The sequence below is a fragment of the Prinia subflava genome, chromosome 4 (genome assembly GCF_021018805.1).
Source record: "Prinia subflava isolate CZ2003 ecotype Zambia chromosome 4, Cam_Psub_1.2, whole genome shotgun sequence".
NCBI lineage: Eukaryota > Metazoa > Chordata > Aves > Passeriformes > Cisticolidae > Prinia > Prinia subflava.
The window spans coordinates 51,885,558-51,907,170 of record NC_086250.1 but is presented as its reverse complement, the minus strand read 5'-3'; the positions used below and the strand labels follow the sequence as shown (position 1 = coordinate 51,907,170).

Genomic DNA, 21,613 nt, shown 5'->3' with positions numbered 1-21,613 from the left:
AAAAGAACACCTGCAAGTAGAACTGTTAGTGTGTACAGTCAGGAACTATTAATGTTATGAAGAGCCATCATCTAGGCACTCCCTGCAGCCTTCTCTTGACTTCCTGGGTAAATATAAGTATTAAGTGATCATTTGCTGTTTTTTTCAAGAGGAATTTCCACCTGCTTCAATAGACATATTAAAGCTGCTGTGGTTCTGAACTGATACTGTGTTATCAGGGAAATCCGCATTTGTGAACAGACTGGAAATATGTGATGGATGATGAACAGTATCATCAGAAAGGCAAAGGAATATTTTGCAGTTAAAATAGTTGAGAGTTGCTTGGAAGAAACTGTCTTTTATTCCCGTTTGTGCTGCATAAGAAGGACTTCCTTGCAAGACACTGAAATGTTTCCACCTATAGTAACTGATGATATTTGTTTCCTGTGTCCAGTTTGATAAACTGGAATCTGATTTCACAGAGGTGCATGCCAATCACAGCTATTAGCTGAAGTCAGTGGAAATGGGGCTTTAAATATTCATTGTGCTGTTCAAGTCCAAATATCCTAAAAATTAGTATCTGAAGCCTAAAACTTTTAGTATTGCCATTGTCCTGTCATCAAGGGAAAATAGTTCCATGTCCCAGGATCATACACTTATGAAGGTGAATCGAGAGAAGCATCTGGAACTCTGGAGGAGCTGAGGGAGTGGAGGCATTGTCACCTGGCTGAGCCAAGGGCTTGTGCTCTGCTGAGCATGGCTGTAACAGTGCCAGGCTCTGCAATAGCATGGAAACTCCTGCACAGTAGGGAAACTGGAGCCTCTCTGTAAAGCAGTGTTTGCATAAAACATAAGGAAGGAGACCATAGGATAAAATCAAGTGCTGAAGAGCTCAAAGGCAGCTGCTGCTATCCTGAATAGTGAAAATGACAGGGAGATTTTTCTCAATGTTTATTTATTTAATTTTATTTTTGTTTGGTTTGGGATTCTTTTTGTTTGTTTTATTTTGTTGTTAGAATTTTGTCATCTATTTAAATGCAGTGTCATAGAGTACACAAAAGGAACAGATATAAAAGGATGATAGAATGTGATCATCCTTTCTCCTGGGATTTTGTCATGTCAGCAAGTTGAATTTTACAACCTTTATAACAGACTTCTAGTGTAGTTAGTGTGTTCAACCTAGCTAATTTCTGATTCTTCATTGTATTTTTCAGAAGTATCTCATGCTTTGTCCTTAACCAATGTTTGAACTAGATAAGTTATATTTTCTGTATGTCAGAGTAAAACTAACACACAAGATTCATATGTTTCTCATAGCAAAATAAGGCAATCTGTTGGAATTACATAATGTTTTTCTCAAAATTTATTCAGAGTTGAATTCAAATTTTATTCTACAGCCAATTGCAGAAGGATGGGTTTTAGTAGATTATTTGAGATAATTATGGTAAGAGACAGTTTTTAAGATATGGGAACTGTGCCCAAGTATCTCAGGTTCTGCAGGGCTGGCAAACCCCACAGGCCCAATCTAATAGTGGTTTTCAATTTTACCTCTTCAGAAAAGTTTTTAAGGCTGGCTTTACTTACTAACACAGGAGATATGCTGGAAGACTTCAAAACTTGTCTTGCATTTATGCTTCAAGAGTATTCAATTCTACAAATTAGTCTTGTACTGAAGTCATAAACAGTATTCTGGACTGTAGCACCTTCAAATCATGTTCTGGCTTTGATTTCCACAATCATAACCAAAAATTATATTTTAAATTAGATTATAAAGCTGAGATTTTTTAATTATGAATTGTAACCTTTCTAAGAGCAAGAATTAAAAATCTTTATACTCAACACTACTGCGAATCTCAATTCCAGTTCATTTGTACTTCTCCAAAAAAGAGGTTTATTTTTATGTTGACACATTCATACAGTTAATCTACTGTTACTCCACTAATATGACTCTTAAAAATATATTGATCAAAGAAACAATTCATGTTTTTTTCAATGTATTCTGTTACATGCTTTAAAAAATGGGTTACAAGTATAACCTCTATTATACATCTTACAGTAAACATAATCTTATTACTTATTTTACATTTTTATTTTTATTCTTGCATGAAAGGCTCTCAAAGTGGGAATTAACTTGACTGAACTATAACCATCCTTTTGTATCTAAATCCTGTCAATTCCTTACAAGACAAAGCATTCACAGCTAGTCTGAGTAGTGACAAGGTAAATATCGCTCATTAATGGGCATTTGTAGAACAGTTCCAATTATTGACAATTCGTGATAGTCCAGATTCCTTTCTCATAATTTGTATTGTATTTGCTTTCTCACAGAATGTGGTAACTTTTCCCTTATCTAAAATAATGAGCACATACCAGATACATTAAAATCTTTATTTAGTAAAGCAAACATCCATATAAAAGGAGATTTTTTTTTTAACATTTCTAATTTTTTTTCTGTTACAATCTTGAATCTAAAACAAATCATCAGAGGAAAGAAGTAAAATTTGAGCTGAAAAATTCCCCTGTAAAATGCTAAAAGTGTGTTTTTATCTGTTGAGTTACAATAGCAGCATTAGGGGGATGCTGTTTGCTTCAGGAAGGCTCAGTTGGATCTCCTTAATTCCTAATTATGTTAGGGTTGAAAACCCCAGCAGGACAGGTTAATTGACTCAAGATATGTGGGTTACTCTAAATATCTTCTCTAATGCAGGAGGGTTTTTTGATGTGCCTTTGCACATCTGTGTGCATTTAAATCATGCATTATTTTAAAAAGTAGATTGTGGGCCTTTTGAGTTGTATCTTAGCATAGCCTAGTGGTTACTAAAGGATATTATTCTATTGCTTCCAGTCAAGAAATAAAAAAAAGGAATCCTGAGATTTCTTTTTAAAGCTTGCTTTAAAAGAATTAGTAATGCTCAGTGGTCTTATCACAAAAAAAAAAAAAAAAAGGAAAATAAATACTAAAGTAAAATTCTTACTAATTAAACAGCCTGAACAGGGCTATATTACTAAGTGGTAGTATTTCGATTTGACTTCCAAAGTAAAACATTTCAGCCTCACTCTTGCCCTGAACTTTTCCAAGATATAAAGGGCAAAATTCATTCTTTTATGTTGTGTTCTGCTTTCTGCTATGATGTGTTGCTTATAGAAATTTTATACCTTTAATTTCTTAAACTTTTGTATTTGGAATAAACATTTTACATGCACTTAGAATTTTCTCTCTGTCTCTCATCTATAAAGAAAATATTTTGGTGATTTCTTAAAATTGTAGTCTCCGTAATAATAAAGAATCTGTGTGAAATGATTTTTTTGTCCACACTGATGTTTTGGGTTTTGCTTTGTAGTTTTTTGTTTATAATTGTATTTTGAGAGTATTAAGATCACCATTAATTTGCTAACATTTTAAATTTGTTTCTCTTGTGCACTTGAAATTGGCTGAGATGTTCTTAGGAGAGCATTTATAACCAGTAAATATAGCCACTGGTTCCTGAATGTGACTGAAGAATCACATTTCTCCTCCTGCTGCTATAGTTTCAGAACTAATGGAAATCTGTGATACAAATGCTCTGGTTAGCAGTCTTCTAAGATGCAGAATTAGAGGATAAGTAATTTTTTCCTCTCATTTTTATGACACTTGTAACCCATCCTTCGAGAGGAAGGTGAGTGTACTCTGGTTTGCAGCTGAGTGAAAAGAAGCGTAGGAATAAACAGAGATCACCCAAGGTCACGGGTGATTTGGTGACAAAGCTGGGGATGGCACTGGGGACTTCTGGCTTCTCAGTGGTGGGGGCTGTGGTGTGTGCCTGTCACTTGGATAAACTGCAGTCACTGCTGCTGCTGAGCTCATAACTCAGCTGAGAGGAGCCACGGGGTCACTGAAGGCAGCCAGAATGAGGGTGGTGCCAGCTCCTATGGGCTGTTTGTCCGTGGTCACCTGACAAAGAAGAGCAGGGTGAGAAACAGAATTACCTTTCTAACCTGAAGATGTGTAACCTGGGTTTGATCTGAAGATGAGATCTGCTCCCACTATCATTATTTCAGAAAAACATGCAAGGTGAATACATTGAAACTACTCTTTCAATTCTTGGTTACTTGTACAGATAAAGATGTCAGGAATACAGTCACACTTCTCTTAGCAAGTGCTGCAAGATCCTTGTCAGATAAACCTTTATCATTTGAAATGTGTCAGTCCTTAGTCTCTGGGCCAAAATTTAAATATGTCAGAATAACTAAAAATTTTGTTTTGCCAACAGTAAAAGATGAAAAAGAAAGAATTTTTTTTCTCATTTAAAATTTCAAGTTTAATTTTTCTTAAATGAATACGGGTAGAATTGCTTCAAAGTGAAGGAAAATGTTAAAAACCTACAATAATACTTAAGATGTTTCCAACTTCTTAGAAAACCCTTATTAATGCTTGCTATTATGTGATAATATGAAGCATAGACTTCTTCAATTAGTACTATTTTCTATGAGATAAAACTTTATATATTACTTTTCAACGATTACCGAAAATATGTTTCTGCTTAATGTTTTTCTCTTCCAAAAGGAAGAGCAGATTGTCTGAGAGATTTGTTTAGCTTTTTCATTTCTCATCAACATAGCATAATTTCTTAATTTCCTGAACCAAATATTAAAATACTAACTTACCTACCTACAGAATTTCTTCATCTGCATTTGTAAATTCCTCTGGATCCCTTTATAGTATTTGATTCATTTTTCTAAGTTTATGTGCTGCCTATCTGGTTGTAAGCATAAAGTCAGCATAGTAGCACCATCTAGCTTTCTGTTTGCTGCTGTTGCGTTTCTTCTTAGAAAAGGGTAGCAGAGCAATGTCTTCAGCTACTGCCTGAAAGAGCAAACTTCTCCCTTGTCCTTTGGTAGAATGCTTACTTTTTGGTTTGTGAATGTCAAGATCAGGAAGCCTAGGAGAAGTCAGATGGAAGCTGTTGAGTTTGTTTGAATTTTGCAAGCTTTACATTACAGCAGATAGTCTGGAATTCTTTTCTGATCATTTAGTCATATGGCTTCACTATAGCAGCCACAAAATTTAGGTGTTCAGGCTATGTAAACATTCTCTCACTTTTCTCAAAGCAATTACTAGGTAGGGTGGGATACCTTGACACATTGGTTTATCAGTGCTACACTGGCAATTGAAAAACAGAAGAGGTGCAGTAGAGGTAGTAAGGTAAACTTTTCTCGATATATATTTACTAGTATGTGTAACAAGGCAAACAAACAACAATAACTATTGGCATTAACAACAAAACAGAACTAGGAATCTCGTGACGGCCTTCTAGGCTGAGATGGGAAGGGATGGAGGAGAGGCCTTGCTTCATGAAACCCCGGGGTACTCTGATCCCAGTGGCCAGAGCTTTGGCCCTTTTTTTTGTTTTCCTGAAGTACTGATAAGTACCCAGTAGTTAGTTTCTGAGCAACTTATGGGAAAAAATTCTATTTTACTTATAGAAGAAACAAATCCAACCCCCAACAACCTAGCATGACAATCTCAGGTTTGATCAAGACAAGCACTGTAGCTGTAGGTGGCTCTGTAGTGCTGAAGCAAACTGTATTAATGCAAGGTTTTTACCACTGATAGAAGATATGTTGTGTGGCTGATGAAATAGGCTTTGTCTGAAATTCAAACACAGTGGACTGTTGAAGAAGAAAAGTGAGGTTGGTAAAAAAACGTGATCAGAACCTGAAATATGCAGCACAGCAAATACCACTGTATATTCAGGAATGCCTGCTCCTTACTTTACATCAAGGTGTGCCAAAGTGTTATCTAACATCCAGCACCACAAATCTATGTGTAAAGCATATTTTCATTACTCAGGGAAAAATCCTGAAGAAGGATATGTCACAAACTGCTATGAAAATATCCTGGCTGCAAACTTCAGAATGTTTCACTAAATGTAGCCACTGCTGAACATCATGTACTGGCATGGTTGATCTGTAAGTTAACAACAGCATGAAGTTAACACGATTCCTTTGAAACCATAAGAGCTTTTCAAGAAAACTTTTAAAGAGGAGATAATCTTTGTTTCCAAGAGTAAATCACAGGCAGTTGTGGACTGAAGATCCAAGACCCTGAGACCCTGAAGACAAGTGCGTGAGCATCCCTTTCTGCAAGATAAAACTTTTAAGTCCCAGCACAGAGTAAACATAAGTATTTCAAGGACTTCCAGCATTTGGAATGAGATTACTGAGAAAGTAGTAGAAAATTTAAAAAATAAAACAGTGGATTTATATTTCTTCAGAAATATTGGTCAAATTTTGACCCATAATCAAGAAACAATTTTAAACTGGGTGCAAAAGCAATGGTGTATATTTTTTATTTTGTCACGGGGTCAAAAATGTCCTTCATGTTGGTGTAACTATCTTTTGCTAAATTCTGACAAACCTATCCTCATTTTAGCATTCCTAAAGGAACATGCACTTGCATATATTAAATCAAAATTTCTTATGTACCTTATAAACTTCACTTTTAGTGATCTATGAAGGTGTTACTATTATTATACCAAGGTGTCTCATGTGACTACTTTCTATTATGCTACTTTGTGCTTAATACTGGTATTTTATTGTGGTAAATAAATGTTAGCATCTTGCCGTGGAGAAAAGTGCTAATGTGATAAGTGCCTTCATTTAAGTGGTTTTACTATTACAGGCTTATGCAAAATCAATTTACTATAATCAGTTACTTTTTTAAAATTAAATTGAACTTCATGAAAAATGACACATTAAAATTACATTAATGATTGATTGGATAATGATAATGGGTTAATGCAAAATTACTATGGAAGGAAGAAGCAAAAGTGCTTATCCTGCTGCTAGATCCTTGGAGAACAGATTATAACTATGAGCCTGATTTTCAGTGCTTTGCACAGTAATTGCTTCTAAGGAGGCACAGGGAATCTTTGAAGATCATAATGATATGCCACTGCCACTTTAATTGCTAAAAGAAGCCAAGAGAATCCTATTTGCCAAGAGAAGCATTACTAATTAAGCTGTCATTCTTCATTTATCCCATAGTATTTAATCTGAAATATTTGTAAAAACTGAGATATAAATTTAGATCCAAACTCAGCTTAATCACAACAGCTTCATGTAAAAAATATCTATGGGTTAGGCAAGGTTGATCGTAAAACTTTTTTTTTTCCTAAAACACTAAGTAATAACTTTTAAGTTTCATTTGTATGAAGATTTCATTTGTATGTGTTTTTCCTACCAAGTAAGTAGACTAGATGGGCTATGCAGTCAGCACTTTGTGGATTGAAGGTAGTATTAAAAAATTAATTGTTGTAATGCTGTAGCAAAATGCATGCTTTATTAGGTCCTCACAGGGAAAACCATCATCTAAATAATTTCATGGACGTGAGATGAAATACAAGGAAGACATTTTTTTGGATTATGCATCATTTGTCTTACTAAAATGAAAGCACAGAATAGGCTGCTTATTTTTAATACAACAAATGATGAAGAAATCTATCATATCAGAGGTATACCAAAATTTGCAGTAATAAGTTCAGAGTATTGGGAAATTCACAGTAACTTTACAGCGTAATTGAGGAGACTCTGGTCTGACTGGAAAGTTCAGGTTGGCTTCTGCTGAAATTTCTTCATGCTATTATTACACAGTTCCCATAGCTTTGGAAAAGTATAATTCAGAGCAAAATCTGACTTTTAGTTTTGCTTGAATCTGCTGCTCTGTAAATGCACCCAAAATATGCTGATAGTATCATTAGACTAAAATTGCATGCAAATATTCCTGCTTCATAAACTATTCCAGAATTATATATGGTAGACTCTATGTGTTATTTTGTATTATATTTTTATTTATTTCAGATTAAAATTTTTAACTTTTTGCCATCTAATTTCCTTTTGAAACTTGTCTAGAAACCTCCCTTACATGCATGAATCTGTAGTAATGATGATGTAACTGATTATGATATTCATAACATTATGCTCTATATAGTCACCTAAGCAATATTCTTATTTTCCCATACTGCAGGACCAATCATCATTTAAATAATTATTTTAGATTTAATTTATATTGCTTTATCCTACTACAAATAAGCACAGCACACATATCGTGCAGGTGAAAGATGCAGTTTATTTATTAGCCTTTCTCATCAGGTGCTCTGAGTTGTTCCTTGATACCATACACTCATCTGTGACATCAAATTTAAGAGAGAGTTATTTTCACCTGACATACATTGTCACTGCATATGGTCTGGCCTGGCCTGGCACTATTTCTATACTGAGACTGCCAGTCCTATTAACTGCAAGGATGGGAGCATGCCACCTACCTCTTATGTCCTTCTGTCTCTTGTGCTGCCCATCTGTTACTTCTAGGAAGGTAAAATTCACCTAATTTTCATCTTTTGAAATATAAGCCTTTACAAAATCAAAGGTAGTTGTGACAGCAAAATTATTTTCAGAAACTAAAATTATGTGACCAGTCTAATCCACCCAGTGTGTCGGAATGCTGCCTAAGAAACTGTAGAGTCAGTTGTGTGCTATCATGGGTCTGAGGGTGGATTTCAATTCAGAATTCATTATTCTTTATGGGCAAAAATAATTCTAACACAATGCTAAATGTAAGGCAGAGGTAACTTTTTTATAAATTCAATTAAGTGTTTTGTTGGTATTGTTTTTTCTCCACAGTAGTATAGTTTCAATTATTCAAATATTGCATTTATTTTTGGCATAATAGCAGAGTCCCGTGGTCCTGTAATACTCTTGTTTTGTTCAAATACTGTGTTTGTCATAGCTAGCTCACTTTAAATAGTCCATGTCCTGTTAAATGTCAACACAATTGTGTTGGCAGATCAATACTGTACTATTTTGTCAGGAGCCTTGAGTATGTTTCATCCCCAAATAGGCATCACCTTGATAGGCTGGCAGTTCCTGCAATATCATCAGTGTAGTGATGTTTTCATACAGAGTTATGCACTATTAGCTCAATCAGTCTTTTTATATAAATAAAAACTGTAAAGAAGAACTTACCCCACACTACAAATGGTCATTTTTGTGTGATTACCATCACAATCCTGTTTTAATTTAACCCCATCTTAAATTAACTTTGCACCTGCTCAGCAATGTTGCTCAAAGCCCCATCTAGTCTGACCCTGAACACTTTCAGGGATGGGGCATCCAGAGCTTCTCTGGGCAACATTTTCCGGTGTCTCATCACCCTCACAGGAAAGAATTTCTTCTTAATATCTAATCTAAACCTACTCTTCTTTAGCCTAAAGCCATTCTCTCTGGTCCTATCACTTGCAAAAAGTCCCTCCTCCTGTTGTCTTGTAAGTTCCCTTTAGGTTCTGGAAAAGCTGCTCTAAGGTCTCCTCAAAGGCTTCTCTTCTCCAGGCTGAACAGCCCCAAGTCTCTCAGCCTTTCCTCATAGGAGAGATGCTCCATACCTCTGAGCATCTTTGTCACTCTCCTCTGGACTCACTCCAGCAGGTCTTTGTCCTTATGTTGTCAGCTCAGGGGCTGGACACAGTGCTCTGGATGGGGTCTCAAGAAAAACGTACATATGTAAATTCCTGCATGTGTATGTTAAATCATGTGCATGGCTCGTCTTTGGAGCAACAGGCAGCAAAGACCTCTAAGACTGCCTTTCATGCTGCTGTTTGTATGGACTAATGAGGGGACAAATTGGCAGGGGAAGTGTTCTGGTAGGGGTAAGTTTGAGTTCCACTGCTAAGTCTCTGTTGGAGTCAGACCGGCTTCCCTCTCCTTCCACATGAAGGGCTTCCCTGATAATGTTAGAAGATTTCCAGCCCAAAACTGCCATCTGCTTTCCTTCATAGTTTTTTTCCAAAAATGAAAATCGATATAGTTGTGATGAGAGAAGTGTACACCTTCTCCTAAATACACAACTATTTGCCCAGCAAATCAGTGGCTTCGAAGTCACTGTTTTTATCATGGGTTACTATTTATCCTGATTTAAATTTTGAGGTCATTTTAAGTTCAAAGTCTTAAGTAGAATGCACTATGTTGTAGACCAAGTGAAAAAGAGTAAGAAACTTGGCTCGGTTTGTAGTAGTGTTGGTGTAGAGAAGTGTGCCTAAAAATGTACTCCCCTCACAGCTGGATAGCTGACAGCAATTCTCTTTTCTAAAGCTGAATGTTTGTAGCTCTCTAACCTTTTTTTATCTGGTTTAAAGTCTTTGTTTTGAAGGGCAAGGTAAGATCTGAAGCAAACGTCTAAAGATTTAAGAGTACAGAATGATTCATTTTAGATTAAGGGCAGTAGGCTGGGCATGGGATGTCATTTTTCAGATCTTTTAGTCAAGCCACTTAGAAACACATTCTGAGTAATGAAGCCATCCAAATGAAATTTGAGTTATGCAAGGAACACATCTGGGACAGGTATTAAATATTACAAATATTGCCAGTAGCTGAGAACACTTGCTAGGTTAAGATCTCTACAAATGGTACATACATTACAATTGGATTTTTTTAATTAATTACTGATGAAAATAAGAAAGCTTCAGAGGAGGGAAACCAACAATATCTGTAAATGCAGCTTTACCATTGTTTTGTATGTTGAGAAGCAGTGGATCCATTTTCAAACAGAAAATAACTGTGATCCTTAGATTAGAATTGGGTGATTAAGTTAATAATTATGTAATATAAAACTTTATTATTATTACAGAATGTGGGTATTCAACTTAATCACAAATGTTACATTCATTTTTAGCTGAGCTTTATATAGTCTCCTTAATGGAAGGGTTGGTTTCTTTTCCCTTGTAAAGTCAGTATATTTTAATTGAACACCTGATTCTTGCCGTCAACACATTAACATCTGGACACTGTTTTATGCATATAGATACACTGATTAAAACTCAGCAGAAAAGGAGATAATGGGAAAATAAAATCACACCATTATAGAACATTTTCAGTCATATTTTTTATTATATATTAAGAAGCTTTTCATTATCTTATTTCATTTAATTAATCCCACTGCTTAGATAATTTGTTTTTTATTGATATGGCATGTCAGCAACTTCCCCAGTTGGTACAAAATGGCATATGACTAAACTGTCTTGTCTGGTTTGGTCTGAAAGAATTTCTTATGTTTTTTCACATTCCTGAAACTTTTTATTTATTTCACAGTCTTTTCAACAATATTAAAAATATTTTGACAGAGCAGCTTGATTTAAAATTTAACATTTCACTTTTCATTTTTGTTTCTGAGTTAAAGAAGATTCTAAAGAAAAAGTGTTTACTTCCTAATGTATTTTAACATCAGAAAATAACATTACATTTTGTAGCTTTTAAAAATTTTAGCCTTTCTTTGGAGAGAAAAGTATTTTAAAGCATTTTTTATCATTAAGACTTTAAGCACAGTTGTCTGCATTTACAAATTTAGTCTGGAAGAAAAGCAACAGTCCTCAACAGAGCTTAAGTTATATAAACATTTTAGTGCATAATATTAATTTCCTGTTGTTTATTAACACACTTGATAACTTCAGAGATTTTATGTAAATGTAATTGATTCCTTTTTTTGCATGAGAGAATTTCTTTGAATAATGGATTATAGACCTCTCTCTAATTTTAGATTCTTGTGTTCCAAACAATCTTTTATATTTTTCTTTGAAGATGTAACATATTTTTCACTCAATCATTTCTCAGGATGTGTGTAGTATCGCTGGACCAGGCAAAAAATATTACAGTTTAACTAATTAACATTTTTTGGTTTACCAAATACTGATACTTTTGCAAATTATTTCTATGCTTTTTGAGTTGTTGGATAATCTTTATAATGTATGTGTTCAACTGTGCTGGCACGTCAGCAGAGGAGGTAACTCATCATTATGCAATGAGTGTTCTCCCCCTAATTTGAGAATAAATGTATTATTAATATGTATGACTCTGTGCTCCCACAGATTCATGATTTGTGGAACAATAAGAAATTCTGCTAATTTAAAATACTCATTTTAAAACTATTTGAAATATAAGTTTCACAGTCCTTGCCCTGAACTTTAATTTAACCACATTTTGTGATTGCACGGTGGCATTTTCTTTCCTCTTTGAGTCTGCACGAACACAGGGATCGATTTGAACCAGATTTTTTCAGGCTGGGCCATGGCATTATACATGTCCTGACATCCACAGGAGGGCAGCATGGTTAAATCGAGGGAGAGCATGGGAGTATGATTATAATGCAGCTAAATTAATCTGACTTTTGATTGTTTACAATGTCTTGTGAAAGTGTTTATCATTGAAAAAAGTGCATCTTTTCCTAGCCACTACAGGTAAAGGAACCAATGTTAATTTAGAAGTTTCGAAGTGTAACTTTTTAGTATCTATAAACATTAAGTTTTTCTCTGTATATACATGATCTATTTTGAAAGGTTTTGAAATATTTAGTGTGGGAGTTATTAAAGCCTAGTTTAAAATTTAGCTCTGCAAATTCCAGTAATTTCTGTCATAATATTGTGGTAAATCAAATATTTGGGGAGTGGAGGCAGCTATTCCTTTATGTTTAGAGGACACAGGAACTGCTCTATCCTCTAATGCTTGAGTGAACTATAGCAGAAAATGAGTCCTTTATGTATATATTTATATATATATATAAATATATACATAAATATATATAAAATATATATATAAAGTATATATATAAAATTTTACACACATGTAAAATTCTGTTTGGGGAAAGAGATTAAAAAATCTCAATCTCAAATTTGAACAATAATTATGCATAATGCTAAAAGTATTAATTGTAATTTTTGTTTTTAAATTGATCACCCAAACACCCATAGAAAACATTTTATTCATTTGTGCTATTTACAAATAAATGCCATTTTTCAAAAAGTATTTCTAAAACATTAAGTAAGGAGAAGTAACTTACACCTCTCCTCGTATCAAATTCATCAGCGCTACAGCTTCTATTTTCTCTTAGATTTTCCAGATTTAAAAAAATAAAAATATATTTAATGGCAATTTTATAGGTGAATATCACTGTAGTTTTGCAGTTTTGGGAGACAGTTACTTTCAGACAAGTCTGTGCAGCAGCAATGGACTGACCCCAGTAGGTGGCTCTGATGCTCCCTCACAGTATTCTCTATTCCTAAACTCCTACAGCTCCAGTCACAAATCAGTTCCAGTTCAGTACCTGCAGTGGGGGAACAGCATTTGACTGTTTTGTTTTCTACATATTTGTTAAGAACTTCTGACAAAGAACAAATCTGTGCTGTTTTTATAGGCTTGCATCTTTCTTGCATAGCTATTTTTTTCCCCTAACCACCACCCAATTCAAAACCATTTTAGGATTATTTTCCTAATTATATTAATCAATTTTAAAAATCCCAAATACCATGAAGAAATACATAAGGAACTTTCTCAAAGAGAATATATTTTTCAGTGATGTATTTCTGTTGTTTTCTGGTATAAGTCCTGAAAAAATCAGTTTTAGATTGTTTGTTTCTGTGTCATTTCCAAGGATAATCATCCAATCATGTTAAAGTTTCTAAACCAAATTCCTGTACACTGAAATCTCTCTCTCCTCCAATGCCACAAGACAATTGCTGAATAGTACCAGTGTGTGCCAGTTCACTGTGAGCCATACGAGCTGCTTTCAGGCACAGCTGGTAGAGATGTGGAACTGTACTACTGGGTGTGGATTTAAAAAGTTTAAAATGGTTGAGGAAATCATTATGGAAATTAATTTAAGCAAAAGTCCATTCAAAAGTTACACAGAGACACCATTTCTAGATGAGGAAACCTCTAGGGGCAGTAGCAGCATGAGTATATGAGGAATTAGTGGGAACATATACCTGCATGCTTCCCTCCATGTCCTGTTGAGACCAAGGCACTGGCCTGAGGGAGATTCTGCATGGCCACTTCTATGTTCTTTTGGAGAAGTTTCTTCCAAAGTGACATGGAATCAGAAGTCTATTTGTTGCTCTGGTATCTTTAAAATTCTAACTGTATTCTGTATAGGCAAGTTTTTAAAAAATGGATATTTCCAGAGAACTGATTTGCTGGGTCATACTACGAAAGCTTTCTTGGTTTTACCCTTGTATTGTCATCAAGAGATGGCCAGGAGTGTAAAAGTACTTTTTTGAATCTAGTTTTTTGATGAAAGCATCACCTATGGGTGTCATTCTGCCCTGGTAGGTTTTTCTGAGGCAGAAAGACTCTATTAGAATATTAGACCAGCCTTATTGTCTTGGACTGAATGTTCCTCTAACCTCACCATCACTGTGGCCAGCATCAGATGACTCGGAAAATTTACAAGAGTAGTTTCAGTATTCTTTCAGACTCCACCCATCCACAGATGAAGAACTTCCTGAGCCAGATATGACTCTTGACATATGCAAACATTCATTGCAATTAAATTTCTCTTTCACAGCCTGTCCAGGAACACCTAAAATGCACAATGAAATGTAACTAATTTGACTTACACTGCTGTGTAAGAGTGGAAATTAACGTCTGGCACTGTTCCTACATTCCTTAGAGGTGCTTGAGGCAGGATGGAGACAGTCCACACTGATATACAGGCAGCATTATGGTTTTTTGCTGTTGTATGCTGGGTAAAAAGAAAAGTGGTATTCATTGGATCCAATGTTTACATGAAGTCTGCAGGATTAAAAGGGAATTTTCTAGCATATTGAGAGCATGAAGTGTCAAAATTTTAATCCAGAAGAAGATCATATAGTTCCCAATAAAAAGTTTTTTATTTCTTCAACATGGGGAGAGATTGCTATTTCAAGGATTGTGTATGAATTCCAAAAAGGTAACTGCAGTTTTGCCACTGCTGCTTAAACTGTACTGTAGTGCTTTTCATTCTGGATGGTTCTGTAGTTGCACAATTAAAAGGAATTGTTTTCTGCCAAGTGTGCCAAACATTTTGAAATCTCTATAGTCAGTGTCATCTCAATTCATTATCAGCTAAGTTCAGCCATTGCATCCACAGAAGTTTGACTTCATAGAATTGGCTGAAAAGAGCAAACAGTTTTATTATTCTAAATTGTGCTTTAGAATGATTTTGTCAGGCTGCAAATAACAACCATTTTCTGTGAATGTCACATGGTTAGCTTTTCATGATTCCTAGGTACAGAAAGCCTCCTTCATATCATCTCTTTTCATTCAACTAATTACAACAGCTAAGTTAGGAGTCTCTGCACTGTAGGGATCTGGGAGAGTTCAGGGAGACAGAAGGGTGTTTCCAAAGGGTAATCTGGAAAGTTCTGAAGAGGAAATATACCCCGAGCACTTTACACTGGGTCTGTACAAAATGCAAGGGAAATGTGATCACTGAAAGTGACAGAGTGGAGTTGCGAAGACAAATGTCTTTAATTTGCTATTTCCCTTTAGAACATTTTTCTTTTCACTTTTTTTTTTTTTAAATCAGAAGAGTGTTGCATGTTTTGACACATAGTTAAAAGGCTGAACAGCTTTACAAGCTTTGAAATGCATTTTCCAACTTCTGGAAGATAAGGGCTGTTGTGAGGCTTTCCTGAGTGTTTCTTCTGGTGCACTAGGACCTCTGGTGCACAGTCTTGCTCTTTTCCACTTTGGTTTCTCTCCCAACAGAAATTAATGTGGAAATACTAACCTCCTGCACTGGACATGTTGTGAGGAGTAATTGCTTGGTTTATAAAGCACTTGAGTAAGTGTCAAGTAATGCTTCTATTAAGAGAATAATGCTATATAAGTGAGAACTGGCTGAACTGATTTGTTTCAAAGCTGTGGTGATGTTTTTAAGTGGTGGTTTTAATTGAATTATTTCAAGATTTTTTTTTTTAAATCCAGCTGTCAAGGATTTAAAAAATAATTTGAAAACATCATATCATTCTACACAAACATCTTCTGTGTGCACACATTAAAGGAAAGTGCTAGACTCATTCATTATCATAATTTCTGTCCTTCATTTCAAATCACAAATAGGGATGTGAAGTTTTACATGCCTCCTCATGCCTTTGCTAGTTTAGCTATACCACTTTATATTAATTCATAAGTTTTAAAATATTCATGATAATGACAAGAAATGTTACAGAAATATTTAGAATTTATTGTCTTTAGAATGCAAATGTATGTATCTCACTCTTCAAACGTGTTATTAAAAAAATAACTCTGCTGAGGTCTATCTTCTTTATGAAATTGAAATTATATCAGTACAAAAATGGCAGTGAAAAGAAGTACCAGTCAGACATAATCAAAGCCAAATATCATTCCTGAAGGAGATCACTGCTCTTACTAGCATCTCCCACCATAGTTTTCAACACCTTTTAACCGTTTCCATCAGTGGATGTGTATAACCTAGAAACAAAAGTAAATTTTTCATGCAAACAAATTCTCAGCAATTTAGGCTTTTTAGATCACAAATAATATCACTGCCATCCTGGAAAAAAGGTCATCAGTTTTTTCTATCTGATTGCAGTGCCATGTGCTTCCAGTGACATGGAGAGATGTCTAGGCTGGACACCCAGCTGCTTCTGGGTGCTCAAGATGCTTGCAAGTTCTTTAAGGTCTGTCACTGTTAAGAACTGTTTCCACAGCCAAAGTGAATGCTCAGGGGAGAGCAGTGCAATTTAAATTTTTTCTTCTACTTGAAGATCAGAATTTAAATTTAGGTTTTCACTCTCTTAGCTCCTGCTTTCTGTACTTTTGTGGCCACAGACTATTATCTTCTTAGATGAAATTAAATCAAGAGATCACCTTCAGTGTGTACCTATATATACTGCAAAACTCTGGTAGCTGTTTTGTCCATGGGTTCAGTTTAGAGCTAGTCCAAAGTAAACTGCCTCAAAAACCACAGAGGGTGGATGTCAGCTCCTCAGCACCAGCTGTTTTGCAGTATGCTGCATTACCTGTTTACATTGCAATTAGATTACATTGGAATCAGAGTGCTTTTATTGCCTGGAATTCTCTCAAGGCTAAAGGATGTTTTTCTGTCTTGACAAATACATCTACATGCCAAATAGGTTTCATGATGTGACATAAATTAGATTAATAATTCTCAAGTTGCCATTGTAGTTACTTCACAAGTTCCCTAAGTATTAACATGCATATTCACAAATGGTGAAGCACTCTAGAGTGCAGTAAGATATCACTGTTAAAGAATCTAGGGATATCAGATTGTCCAACATTCTTAAAGCCATTTATGCTGTAAGTGAAAAGCGTTTAGCAGGAAAAAATAGCCACACATTTTCTTGTTCGTGTGATGAGTATCTTGCTTATTGGAATAAATGGAACTGTTTTCTGTGGCTGTGGTGTTTTTATTACTTGACATTCTTCAACATTTCTTTATCCTTAGCAGGCATAATTACAGTAGTTTAGGCTGATTTTTTTTTTCATTCCATCTGTTGAAAGCTTATTTAGTTCCCTTTCTCAAGAGCACAGAAAGGACTAAAATGAATCTGAGAATGTTTACAGCTAGGTTTCTTATGACCCAGGTCATATTGTTGTCTTGAATCAGTTTTCTCCTCGTCCTCAACTGAAAACAAAAAAATTTCTTAATCTTGCAGGGTTAAATAAAAGGAGGAATGCAGTGCAAGGAAGATTCCTTTTATGCAAGGCGCAGGGATGACTGAAAGTGCCTGTGGGCATTTGGTCCCCATTGGCTCTCTCAGCGAATGCAATGATGCCCACGGATAGCCTGTATTGTTGTCAGTTAAATGGGATCATGAGTGTCTGAAAGGTGTTTGAGAATGAACTGAAAATCATTTTCACAAGTGGATGATTACTTCTGCCACATGTTAACCGAACTCCATCCGAGTGGCCCAGATTTTTGAGACTGCTTTAATTGCTCTTTCAACCTTGACTGAGGTTTCTCTTTAAGAAAGGCCTTTGCTGGACTAAACTGCTACACGTATTGATTTTTCTTTCTATATTTTTTTCATTGTTTGTGATAAATGAAGCCTTTTACAAGTAGAGAATTTATCATTCAAGATGTAGATAGATTGCTTCATTCCTTAGAATAAAAAGGCTGGTCTAAAAATGATCTCTGTAGAAGGAGTAAGTCCATTCTCATCTCTCCCTCGGTGAATAGCTCCGGTATTCCACACACAATTATGCTTTTTCAGCTATTCATTAGTGCTGATTTTTTTCATCAAAAAATAGAACCCTGCACTCTCGCAGTGAGGTGAGGACTTAGAGCAAATAAGCTGCCATCTCCCTTCCTGTGTATGTCATCACATAACTGAAACTGAACTATAATATTTAGCAACATGGTTTTGCATTTTGGTAGCACAAGGAAATGTACTTTGAAAAATACTCAGACTTTCTGTAATTACAACATGGTTATGCCCAGACTTTTTAAAGAAAATGTTTGTTCATTTTATTTGTTCTGTTTCTGGAGAAGAAAATGATACTGACTGAGATGAGATGATATAAAAAACATTTTTATCCAGGTGTTTCTGTGTTTTGTAATGGAAATGTAATTTCTTGTAATTTTATTTGTTTTCCAGAAAAACTAACTTTAAATATTAAATGAGATTTTTTTTGTTCCATGTTGTAAGCATTGTGAGGTAGATTAATGTAATTCTGTGACTTCATACAAATTCAATTTTTATTTTTTCATTTGGGAGTGAGTGAAGAGAAAGAAAGCAGTATTAAACAATATTGAATAAAAGAGGATTGCAGAACAGTTTTAAAAAGAAAAAGTCTCAGAAAAGTGGTTGCATGGTTTGTACATTTTGCTGCATTTTTATGTTACTACAAAACGTGTTAGAACACAATGGGGTGACACTTAAAGACTCAACATATTTGATAAAGATCCTATTTTCTATGTGATTAGTAAAAGCAGGTGTATAAGTCTTATGTGACTGGAAATTATGTGAGTAATACAAGAAAACTGAAGAAGGCAAAGACGTGCATACTAACTATAAATATACTTTCTAATGTGCATATGTACAGACATAGATGTTATATGTTCATATCTCATTTATTATGTATTTTTACAGAATAGAAGTCTGTCATCCATATATGTTTCACCAATCTTTTCTCCTTGTCAGATTATTTATTAAACATTCTCAAAACATGAGCTTAAATAGAGGTCAAAGCAGTAACTGGCAGTTATAGTGTTCAGGTACAGGAGAAGTATTTCTGTGTCTTCCTTCCCTGTATGTGGCTGAACTTTATAATTCAAGAATTATTTAGATGATCTTAACTTTGGAACCCAAATTAGGGCAAGAAAAACTGAAGCAAATGGTGTTGTTAGTTCAGAAATATGGAACTGGCACTTCTGAATATCAGTTTCTTGTTTGTATCGCACAAAATCTTTTGCCTAAAGGTACAGTGTTAGAATGAATGGCTGCTCTGTGTTTCGTGTTGCTGCTGAGGATGTTTAAAATAGTCTGAGCAACTGATGCTGTGCATTTTGTGTACATTATTTTGGATGGAGAGAGTGTGGCTTCTGGGTGAATACAGATACACTTCTGGGCAGAGAAGTAGCAGGTTGCAGCTCTGTGAGTTCATGACTGTGAGATTCTGTTCTGGTTTACAGTACTGGCATTTACCTGAGACTCATGAAAAGTTATGGAATTGCCCATCTTAAAAATAAAACATTCTTCAACTTAGCTCTAAGACTTAGCTCACTTTTGAATCTGTTAACCAATTAATTTTCTGCTCCAGTTGTGAAACCCAAGTGTCATTTAATTGTGGAAACTGGCTATTGTACTTTTTCTGTTCTAGACATCAACTGCAATTTCTACAGATCCTGGATATTACTGTCTAAATATAGGAGGGTTCTTGAAGATTCTAAGATTCTTAGATCCTTTTTTTTTTTCCCTCCAAATAGAAAATGAATGAGAAAGAGAGGCTCAAAGACTTTAGAAGCCTAGGTGTGTCTTTCCACCTAAAAATGTTAGACTTCAGTAAGAATTAATCTCTTTGTCTTTCAGCACAGGATAAGCACAGAACAGCACACTTAAGCACAGGATGTACCCCTTGAAAATGGCTGAACCTTTGTACATTAGAAAAAACCTGGTGCCATTAGAAGTGGCACTGGAAGAGGGATTAGTAACATAACTATGTGTTTATAGTGATTTGTAAAACTAGACAACATAAGTCTTTGCATTTCTATACTAAATCCCAGCTTTGTGTCATGAATAGTATTTTCTTTGTAATATTTCTGGTGTTATGTAAGATCTGTGAATTTTAAAGTTAGGAAGTTAATATTCCACTCTTTTGTTTCTCAAGGAAGATCTTATTTAGCACCTTAGTTGGTAGTCATTTATAGGAGGAATAAAAGTGCACATTGCTATTTAATTTCCTTTTGTGTGCTTCATTATTTTATACTTTTGAATTTACTGTATCTTATATAATTTCTGCCTGTATTGCAGAACTATAGGTGGTATATCTTATATGAGGAGTAATTTAAAAGGCAGCCAAGTAATATGAAAACATCACCTTTTCTCTGATTAAAAAAATGTTCTTTTAAGATCTCTTATTTAAAAGCACATTTCTGCAACAGGATCAGTTAATGAGAAAGAATTAGCACACAGTTGCTAAGGTTGGGTTACCCATTTCCTGATCTGCAAGAGGCAAAATGCCTTTTTAATCTATGGCTTCTTTACAGTTATTTAAGACATGCCAAGAGGATGGGAACATGGTCAGGATAGCTTTGCAGGACTGTGTATTTTCACAATACAGTTTCAAAATGAGACAGTTGCCTTCTGACATACATCAAATAAACCTTCATGGTACTCCAGGGGATGCAGGGGGATGCAGTGGCAGAATCACTGTGAAGAACAGGGCAGTCTTAGGACTGAGAGAGACCAAAGGCCACCTGTGGACTTTCCTACTTTTCTCCCTCAGGTAATTAAGCTTTGAGGCTATGTGAAATTCATCATTTATTTCCTCTCCACCTTCTGACAACAGTAAAGAGATTAGCATGGCAATAGCAATGTTGAGTGTTTTGGGGAAAGCAAATGCTCTGAAACATGTATAAAAAGGAAAACAGTTTGTATTTTGTGGGAGAATGTGTGACCATAAGTCTGTGAGGTAAATGCTTTCTTACTTGCAAAATATTATAAATTTAAAAATAAACCCTAGTAGGTCCTTTCTTTTTTTTATCCTTTCTGACATAAACCTTACTTCTTTCTTTTAAATGAATTTATACGAGTCACAGAATTAAGAAGTTAAAAAGACTGTGGCAAGATCTGAACTGTTCAAAGAAGGCCATATCAACTGGTAATTGTGTACACAAAGCCAAGTTTTTCCTCTCATACAAATAAAAATCAGAGTAACCAAGTAAGGTAGACCTTCAATACAGGTGTAGCAGTAATTGAAGAAGGGCAAACACTGATGTCATAATGATAAGGGAGCCACCACATAATCTGACAAACAACAATTAATAAACAGTACGCTGAACATTTATTTTAGACATAAGTTTGTCCTTTGTGATGCCTAATGTGGGAGAAAGCATTCTTGAGAATACTTCCAGGATAGGTATAAAAAAGTTTTGGCTTTATCTTGCATACTCATTTCACATAAGATGTTGGTTCATTGCTCTGTTTTTTGACTGAGGTGCAAACTACTGGGCAGCAAAGTGACAGAAGTGAGTAGAGGGCAGCAGCCCATGTTCTCTTGCCAGAGAGGCCCATGTTAATGTGTCAGTCATCTGACTAACCATCTCCCATCCTAGTTGTTATAGCTACTTCATAAAGTATGTACC

General features: G+C 35.2%; 1 protein-coding gene across 3 annotated transcripts in view; it reads left to right on the top strand.

The window, feature by feature from the left end:
- CADPS2 (calcium dependent secretion activator 2) overlaps window positions 1–21,613 on the top strand; it is a 288,930-nt gene that overhangs the window by 154,181 nt on the left and 113,136 nt on the right. The window lies entirely within an intron of this gene.